The 9,177-nt window shown below is 45.4% G+C and overlaps 1 pseudogene; it reads right to left on the bottom strand.

The window, feature by feature from the left end:
- LOC102860245 overlaps positions 1 to 9,177 on the bottom strand; it is an 18,674-nt pseudogene that overhangs the window by 686 nt on the left and 8,811 nt on the right.

A 9,177-nucleotide genomic window follows, 5' to 3' on the forward strand; every position in this document is an offset into this window, starting at 1 on the left:
TGCAGTTTCTTGCCACTAGGCCACCAGAGCTCCCCAATGCCATGTTTTCTTCATACAGCGTCTTTATTGATTTGCTCAACATACAGATTGGAAAGCTATGGAGAAAGGTTACAATCCTTTCTGCCCAGCTTTCCTGATTTCAAACCATGCAGTGTTTCCTTGTTCTGCTCAGACAACTGCTTCTTTGTTTATGTACAGGTTTTGCAGGAATACAATTAATTGTTCTGGTACTTCCATTATTCTCAATGTTAGCCACAATTTGATCCCTATATTCAAATGCCTTTGCATAGTCAATAACACACAAGCTGTAAAAGTATTGTAAGCAGTATAGGCAATGTGGAATCATCATGCCTGATCCCTATTAACTCTTCAAGGTGGAACTGTGTCCCCCGAAAGCATCCCCAGTACAAACCCAATTCCCATGAGGTCATATATATTTGCCCTTCCCCCCTCCATGCTACCACGCTCCCACCTCTGCCCTCTTTCTACCAATCCCAGCATTTATCTTTATCCCCTACTGGGTTGGAAATCTGTTGCAATAGCAGAGTTCAAAGAAACGTATTCACTATTATGAAGTTTATTAGGTAAGTTAACAGGTTACAATTCAGGTTGGCAATAGGATAAAATTTCGCAGTCAGGACAACTTTTAAAGCATGATCACAGGCCACGTAGCCTTCAGCTTCATGACTTTCTGCTCTTGTTACAGAGCTCTCTTAGTCCTTCCAATTAAGGCATCTTTCTCCTCCAGTCTTCCAGCAAGATTGGGCAAAAGACTGCTAGCTCTGAACCAGTGGGGTAGCAGGCCCAAGGTCTGTCGGTTGTATTTCACAGACAGTGGTTGCTTCTGCTGCACCTCTTGGCCCTGATCTGAGCAGAGCAGGAATCTTTGGTTCTTCACTCCATTCTCTGTTTCTTCCTTGCTGGTGGTGAGACTCCCACAATTCTGCTGCTGAATCCGTACAGTTTAAAGGTGAGACTCGCCATTCCACTTGTGGATTGACTAACATGCTCTGTTTGCATGATTCCACCCATCCATGTGGGAAAATCAAAGCAATGACAAGCCATTTTGAAACATAAACCCTGACACTATACCAGTAAATATATTTGTGGTATTCTCTGCTTTCAGTCAGATCTGACATAAGCAATGATATTCCTTGTTTCTTTTTTTTTTTTAAATTGAATTAATGTTTAGTGATTACAGGCACTGTGTCCAGGCAACAGTAGGGGTGGTGCAGGGACTGGGGCATACACCCCCAGCAGCGAGGATGGCTGTCACCAGAGTGATTTTCAGAAAATAAAAATAAAAAAGGAACCCAGGGCAGGCAGTGGTGCCGCTCAACCTCCAAGGCGCACTAACTGTCAAGTATTATTTTCTATGCCCCAGGGGGAGGACAAGGACATCTGGCAGCATCCTGGAGGGGGCCCCTGGGTGGCCCCAAGCCACTCTGCCTCTTCCGCCACTTTAGCAGCTCAGGGACACCACACTGCAGGCACCCACTGCCGTTGCAGCCAGATATGCCTTGTTTCATGACCTCTTCTGAGTCCAGCTTGAGTTTGTGACTGTTCCCTGACATGGTACTGCTCCAACCATATTTGAATACTCTTCAGCCGGATTGTCGAGTTGCAGGCTTGTAGGGCGGCTAAGAACTGTAGTCTTGGTAGTCCCGCCAGTTTGTAGTCACTCTTTATGGCAGTGCTGGAGAGGGAATTGTACACGCACCCACGGGAGTGCCGATGGCCTAGTGGTAAGGAGCTGCGCTGCCATCCCAAAGACCCATGGTTTGAATCCACCAGCTGCTCTGCGCAGGAAAGGTGGGAGATCTCTCCTTGTGTGATTTACAACCTCTGAAAACCTGCTGGACGGTCAGCTACAAGTCAGGTCTAACTGAAAGGCATGCAACAACAACAGATGCTGGAAATTGACCTCTGTTTAAAAAACAAACCCACACCAAACCAACCTCATTGCTGTTGATTTAGAAACAACTCCCAGCTGGTCAGCTGGTCCATTGCATTTCTGAGGCTGTGGGGCGTATGGGGGGAGACTGCCTGCCTTTCTGTGGTGGAGTCACTGGTGGATTGGAAATGCCCGAGAGGTGCGGCCTGTCGGTTAGCCGCTCACCTCCCATGAGCTTTGCCACCAGAACTTGCCCTAATCTCTATACTTGTGATTTTAAGGCCATCTAGTAATGATTTCTCTTTTTTACATTAATGCAACAGAATTAATAAGATGTTGTTGCTGTTGTTAGGTGCCGTCGAGTTGAATATGACCCATTGCGATCCGATGAACAAAAGATCTGAACCCTGTTCTATCTTGCGCCGTCCTCACACTTCCTGACACACTAGAGCCCATTGCAGCAGTGTCAATCCACCTGGTCGACGGTCTTCCCCTCATTTGCTGACCCTCCACCCTTCCCAGCATCATGTACCTCTCCAAGGAATAGCTCCTCCTAGCAACATGCCCAAAGGATGTGAAGTGAAGCCTCATTACCTTTGTCTCCAAAGAACATTCTGGCTGCATCATTTCCAAAACGTTATCTGTTCGTTCTTTTGGCGAACATGGGATGTTCAACGCTCTTAACACCACAGCTCTAAGGGCTCAATTCTTCCTCTGTCATCCTTACTCATTTTTCAGTTCTCAGATACATAGCAAGTGATCAGAAAGACCATGGCCTGAATCAGATGCACCTTAGCCGTCAAACTTTCATCATTACTCCCCATATTGCCAGAGTGTCTGCTATGTTTACAAAAATACCTTCCTTGCATTAGGGGAGATGAATCAGGGAAGGGCAGGAGGAGGTGGCCAAGTAAGAAAGGGGGAGCGTTGAGCTTAAGATACGGCAGTGAAGGCAGAAGAGGGGCTGAGTGAGATCCGTGAAGGAGGGCAAGCCTGGGGAACCTGCTGGAGGCTTGGCAGTGGGTGTGAAGGTGACATCAGAAGGCCTCCAAGGCTCCCAGCTGGAGCAGAAGCGTGCAAGGGGCAAGGTCTGGGGAAGGGGGGTGGTGCGGTGTGATGCCCCAGGCCTCTGCTTTTGGCAGATTTCCACCTCTCACCCTAAGTGCTCACTGGTCCCTCACGGCCTGTACTGCCTCACCCTGTGGGACCTGACCTCTTACCTGCTTCTTCCAGTTTGGAAAAATACATGCAATCTCAAATCAGTGAAGAGTCAAATGTTGAACAGGAAGACAAACATACTCCCCAGGGACAAAGGAGTGAAAATGTAGGTGACAGTTTAAAGAGTTAAACTTTAACTGAGCGAAATTTTAACCAAATTCTTAATTTTAAAATTTTTTTGAGAAATGTTACATGCTTATTTGATATCAGACACAAACTACACTAAAATGCCTTTTATTAATGAAAAGGCAACCTTTTAGATACGAGGAGTTTGAATTTGACAGGCATGGTTAAGAGCACAAAGGTTTAGTGGCTGCTCCTGCCTGACCTCCAGCCCCTACGTTTAAACAGACTGATGAACACACAGAAGGTTCTCGCTCTGTGATGTGAGCCACAGAGAGTGGACCGCAGCATGGATGCGCCCCTTCCCAGACGATGAGACTGCATGTGCCCGCAGGGAAACGTCTGCAGGATGTTAATGCAAAAAAAAGAATGAAAATAGGCCATTTGTTTTTAAAAAAGCAAGGAAATCAGAAAACTGCACGTAGGACTATAATAATAGTGAGCTTCATTGAGCAATGAGTGTGTGTGTCCAGCTTTGTATTAAATGCTCTATTGAGAAGCATTAATGGAGGGCAGATGTCCTTGGGTGGCATAAAGTGCTAAGCACTCGACCTTTAACTAAAAGGTGAGCAGTTCAAATCCACCCTGGGATGCCTCAAAAGAAAGACCTGGCTATTTGCTTCAAAAAGAGTAGAGCTTGAAAATCCAATAGGGTGCAGATCTGCCCTCCACACATGGGGTCCCCATGAGTCAACAGCAGTTTTTTTCTGGCTGGTTTTTTTTTTACTTTGTGTTTGTTTGTTTTAATGCAAGGCAGGCTTTTTAGCTATCACCACTTCTTTTCATGGGGGTGGTGGTGGTGGATTTACTTAAGGTAGTCCGAATCTATGCTTTTACCGAGCCCTCAAAACCACTCCTCCCTTAAGCTAGGAAGAGATGGACACATCTGGGACAGGTCTGGGGAGTCCCAGGGTAAAATAAGACCTGAGCCTTGTCTTAACTGGGATAAGTTTCATCTTACTTGGATCAGTCAACAACTTTGGTATCAGCAGTCAGGAGATCAGGAGACCTTGGGCAAGTCTGCTGTCAGGGATCTCTCCAAATTACTGATGAGCAATGATGTCAGTTTGAAGACTAAGGTGAGCCTTATTCAGGCCATGATCTTTTCAATCACTTGCTGTGCATATAAGAGCTGGACAGTGACCAAAGATGACAGAAGAAAAAAATTGATGCCTTTGAGCTGTAATATTGGATAAAAATATGGAATATCCCATGGACTGTCAAAAGAACACAGAGACAGGTCTTGGAGAAGGTGCAGCCAGAATGATCCTTGCAGGCAAGGAGTTAAAGCTTTGTCTCATGTACTTTAGGCTGCTACTGTTATTGAGTATCACTGACTGAGTCAAAACCAACCCAGAGTGGACCCGCCAGCAGATTTTCAGAGGCAGTAATTGCAGGGGAGGAGATTGCTCATCCTTAGCCTGTAGAGCACCTGGTGGCCTTGAACCACGTGCCTTCAGGACTGCAGTGCAGTTTCTTATCACTAGGCCACCAGAGCTCTCTAGGAGAGGGTATTCCTTGGAAAGGGACATTAAGCTTGGAAAGGAATAGGGGCAGCAAAGGAGAGAAAGACCATCGACAAGATAGATTGACCCAGTAACTGCAGCCAAGGCTCTAGTGTGTCAGAGATGAGGAGGTCGGCACGGGGCAGGACGGGGTTCAGATCTATTGTTCATAGGGCCTCTGTGAGTTGTGCTCAACTTGACAGCCCCTAATGACAATAGCAGTAACCCACTGGAATGGCCCTGACCCACGCCAGCTGCCAAAGCGGCAGCAGCCTGAAGGTTAGGAGGTGACCCCACTCGTCATTAGAGGCTGGGCCTCAGTGAGCAGGCCCTGCTGGACGCACCCACTCGGGCCTCATTCCCACGGCAGGGGGTGAGGGCAGTAACACAGGGGTCCATTGCTGGGTGCTTCTCAGAGGCAAAGACAGTGAAACTTCGTCTTACATACCTTGGGGACATTGTCAAGAAGGACCAGTGCAGGGTCAGAGAAAGACCCTCACAGAGATGGACGGGTTCAGTGACCGTAACAATAGCTTCAGGCCTGGCAGAGACCTCAAGGATGGTGCTGGGTAAGGTTCAGATCTGTTGTTCATAGGGTTGTTGTGAGTCATTGTCAATTCAATGGAGCCTGACAATGGACCAACATGTGTGTGTGTGTGTGTGTGTGTGTCCGTGCACAGGCAGCTCTCGTGCCTTAGTGTTAAGGAGCTGCTCTGCCGGCCCCAAAACAAGCTGTCTGAATCTACCAGCTGCTTTGTGGGAGAAAGATGGGTAACCTCCTCCTATGTCTCTGAAAATCTGCTGGAGAGTCAGCTATGGGTTGGTTTTGACTTGTTGCTACACCACCACCACCACATCTATGTTGTTGTTGTTATTATGTGCTGTCCAGTTGACTGTGACTCACAGCGACCCTAAGCACAACAGGTCTGAACCCTGCTCTGTCCTGAGCCAGTCTAACTCTGATACACCTAATCCTATTGCCTTAGTTATTATATCAATCCATCTCATCCGGGGTCCTCTTCTCCTGTATTGTCCCCCCACCTATCCAAGCATGGTGTTCTCCAGGGACTGGTCCCTCCTGGTTACATGACCAAAGTATGTTAGACAGAGCTTCAAAATCCTAGCCTCCAAGGAGAAACTTGATTTCATCCTCTCCAAGACAGACCTATTTGTTCTCCTGGTGGTCCATGGTATGTTCAATGCTGTTCTCCAGCACCACAAACAAAAGCATCAATTTTTCTTTTGTCATCCTTACTCATTTTCCAGCTCTCTGATACATAGCAAGTAATTTTGAAGATCATGGCATGGATCAGTCTCACAATTTATGTCTATAATCTGTGTGTGTGTATATATGTATATATATGTTTATATGTGTATATATGTGTGTATATATATGTATATAAACTGAGGAGGACCTGAAGCGCTTGCTACAGAAGATCAAGGACTACAGCCTCCTATACGGACTGAAGCTCAACGTCAAGAAAACAAAGATTCTAACCACTGGGCCAATTGGAAACATCAGCATGGATGGTGAAGAGATTGAAATAGTTAACAGTTTTCATTTACTTGGCTCCACAGTCAACACTCTTGGTAACAGCAGCCAGGAAATCAGGAGACGAATTGCATTGGGAACGTCGACTGTGAGGGACCTCTCAAGAGAACTGAAGAGCAACGATGTCAGGCTGGAGACTAAGGTGCACCTGAACTGGGCTATAGTCTTCACAATTATGTGCTATGCATCAGAGAGTTGGACAGTGAATAGGGTTGATAGAAAGAGGATTGATGCCTTTGAGCTGTGGTGCTTGTTGAATATACCATGGACTTCCAGGAGAACAAACAGGTTTGTCCTGGAGAGGGTGAAGCCAGAGTGTTCCCTGGAGTCAAGGATTCTGAAGCTTTGTCTGACATATTTTGGGCATGTTGCAAGGAGGGACTGGTCCTTGGAGAGGGACATCATGTTTGGCAGAGTGGAGGGGCAGCGAAGGAGAGGAAGACCTTTGATGAGATGGATCGATTCTGTGACTGGAGCGGTGGGAATAAGTGCGTTTGAGATGGCTAGGTTGGCACAGGATAGAACAACATTTAGAGCTCTTGTACATAGGGTCTCTATGAGTTGCAAGCGACTCGATGGCACATAACAACAACAACTATATATATATATATAATCTTCGTTGGTTTTACTTCTCTAGAGAACCAGTTTAAGATAGGTTTTCCACAACCTGGAGATTATGTTCAATGTCTCTCAGCTGTACATGTAGACACTGTTGAGCTGTGTATGTTCTGTTTATGTTCTCAGCAACAACAATGATAATAAGAAAGTAAAATATACATAGATAAAAAAAATAAGACAGAATCTAGGGAAAACCTTTCAGAGTGTAAATACGATAAATGGAAACTATTCTGAGCATATAAAATGTCATCATAAATCCTTAAGAATAAAATGGTTTTAATAGATTGCGCATCATACACATTGTCAAGAAAATGAAAGATAATCTTCACAGTGGGAGGAAACATTTGGGAATCATATATCTGATAAGGGCTAAATATAAACAAAATATAAAGAGCACATACAATTCAACACGAACAAGACAAACACCAAAATTGAAAAAATGCTGGGTTTTGAATAGACCTTTCTCCAGAGAGCATGTGAAAAGATGCTCAGAGTAATTCGTCATTGTTCACATTGAGAGTCAGCGCTCCGACCCCTGTGCATAATTAAACATAGCTCTGTCTGACCCTGTGTTAGCCTCATGACCTGTTTCAGCCCAGACCGCATTAGTCATCAGGGAAATGCAAATCGAAACCACCAAGAGATACCATTTTCTATCTGCTAGTATGCTTAGCAAGCATTACTCCTTGGAGGCAAGGATTTTGAGGTTCCATCTGACATACTTTGGACATGTGACCAGGAAGGACCAGTTCTTGGAGGAGGACATCATGATTTGAAGAGTAGGAGTGGCACAGGAGAGAAAGGACCCAGATGAGATGGAGTGACACAGTGACTGGGGTAATGAGGGCAGGTGTGTCAGAAGCAGTGAGATTGGCTCAGGATAGAGCAGGGTTCAGAGCTGTTATGCATAAGGTCTCTATGAATTACAGGCAACTCGACAGCACATACAAGTGGTGAGAGAGAAAGATGGGCAATCTCTTCCAGAGCGATTTACTGCCTCTTAAAAAAAATCTGCTGGCGGGTCAGCTATGGGTCAGTTCTGACTCGACGCCAATGAGGGAGTGACTATGCTTATGATTAAAAGATGAAAGACAAGTGTGGGTGAGTATGTGGAGAAACCAGAATTCTCATGCACTGCCAGTGGGAATGTAAAATGATACAAGGCACAGCGGAAAACAGCTTGGGAGTTCCTTAAAAAGTTAAGTACAGCATTACCATGTGACCCCATGGCCTGAGAATCATTTGTTGTTAGGTGCTGTTGAGTCAAGTACGATTCATGGTGACCCCGTGAACAACAGGTCTGAGCCCATCCGTCCTATCCTGTGCCATCCTCACAATCTCTGACACATTTGGGGCCTAATAGAGATCGAAATAGGAATGAAAGTGGGGGCTTGACAGACACCAGTGTCCACAGCAGTATTATTCACAAGCCAAGTATCCAAACACAGAGTAACAGATAACCAAAATATGAGATATTCACAAAAGTCAGCTAAAACAAGAAAAGAAGTTCTCCATAGATGCTATGACTGAAGTGAATGTTAAAAGTAATATGCTGATTGAAAAAAGCCAGACACAAGAGTCAAATAGTATATGACCTTACAGATGTATAGAGATGGTAAGTACACGAATCGTTCCATGTTATCCAGAGTCCTTTGAAAAAGACATCACACTTGGAAAATAGACGGTCAGTGAAGGAGAGGAAGACCCTCATGGAGCTGGATGGGCAGGGTGATCACCACAATGGGGCGGGGGTGGTGGTGCTGTGTGTGACACGCTGCAAAGGTTCTGCGGGGGGCGGGGTAGTTTACTCAAGGCTTTGGTCTGCTTTACACAGGGTACTAGGAGTTGGAGTCAATTTGATGGCACCTAACAACAAGAGCAGGGGCTGGAATCTGGGATGGGAAATGGAGAGTAAGTGACAGGGGATACACAATTTCTTCTTGGACTTATAAACACTTTTTGGGGACAAATAGTGGTTACAGTTGTACAATAATGTGTATATAATGAATGTCACTGAATTGTACATTTAAAACAGAAAATTTCATGTTATGCATATTTAACAATAAAAAGCATGGTAACATCCTAATAGAGAGACAGGACAGGACACATCCCTGGCATACGTCCTTCCCAATTTTGAACCATGCAGTGTTTCCTTGCTCTGTTCTGACGACTGCCTCTTGGTTCAAGTATAAGTTTCTCATTAGCACGATCAAGTGTTCTGGGATTCCCATTCTTCTCAGAGTCAGCCACAGTTTGTTATGATCCAC

Source organism: Elephantulus edwardii, unplaced genomic scaffold (genome assembly GCF_000299155.1).
Source record: "Elephantulus edwardii isolate Elephantulus edwardi_28Jun2011 unplaced genomic scaffold, EleEdw1.0 scaffold00086, whole genome shotgun sequence".
Classification (NCBI taxonomy): domain Eukaryota; kingdom Metazoa; phylum Chordata; class Mammalia; order Macroscelidea; family Macroscelididae; genus Elephantulus; species Elephantulus edwardii.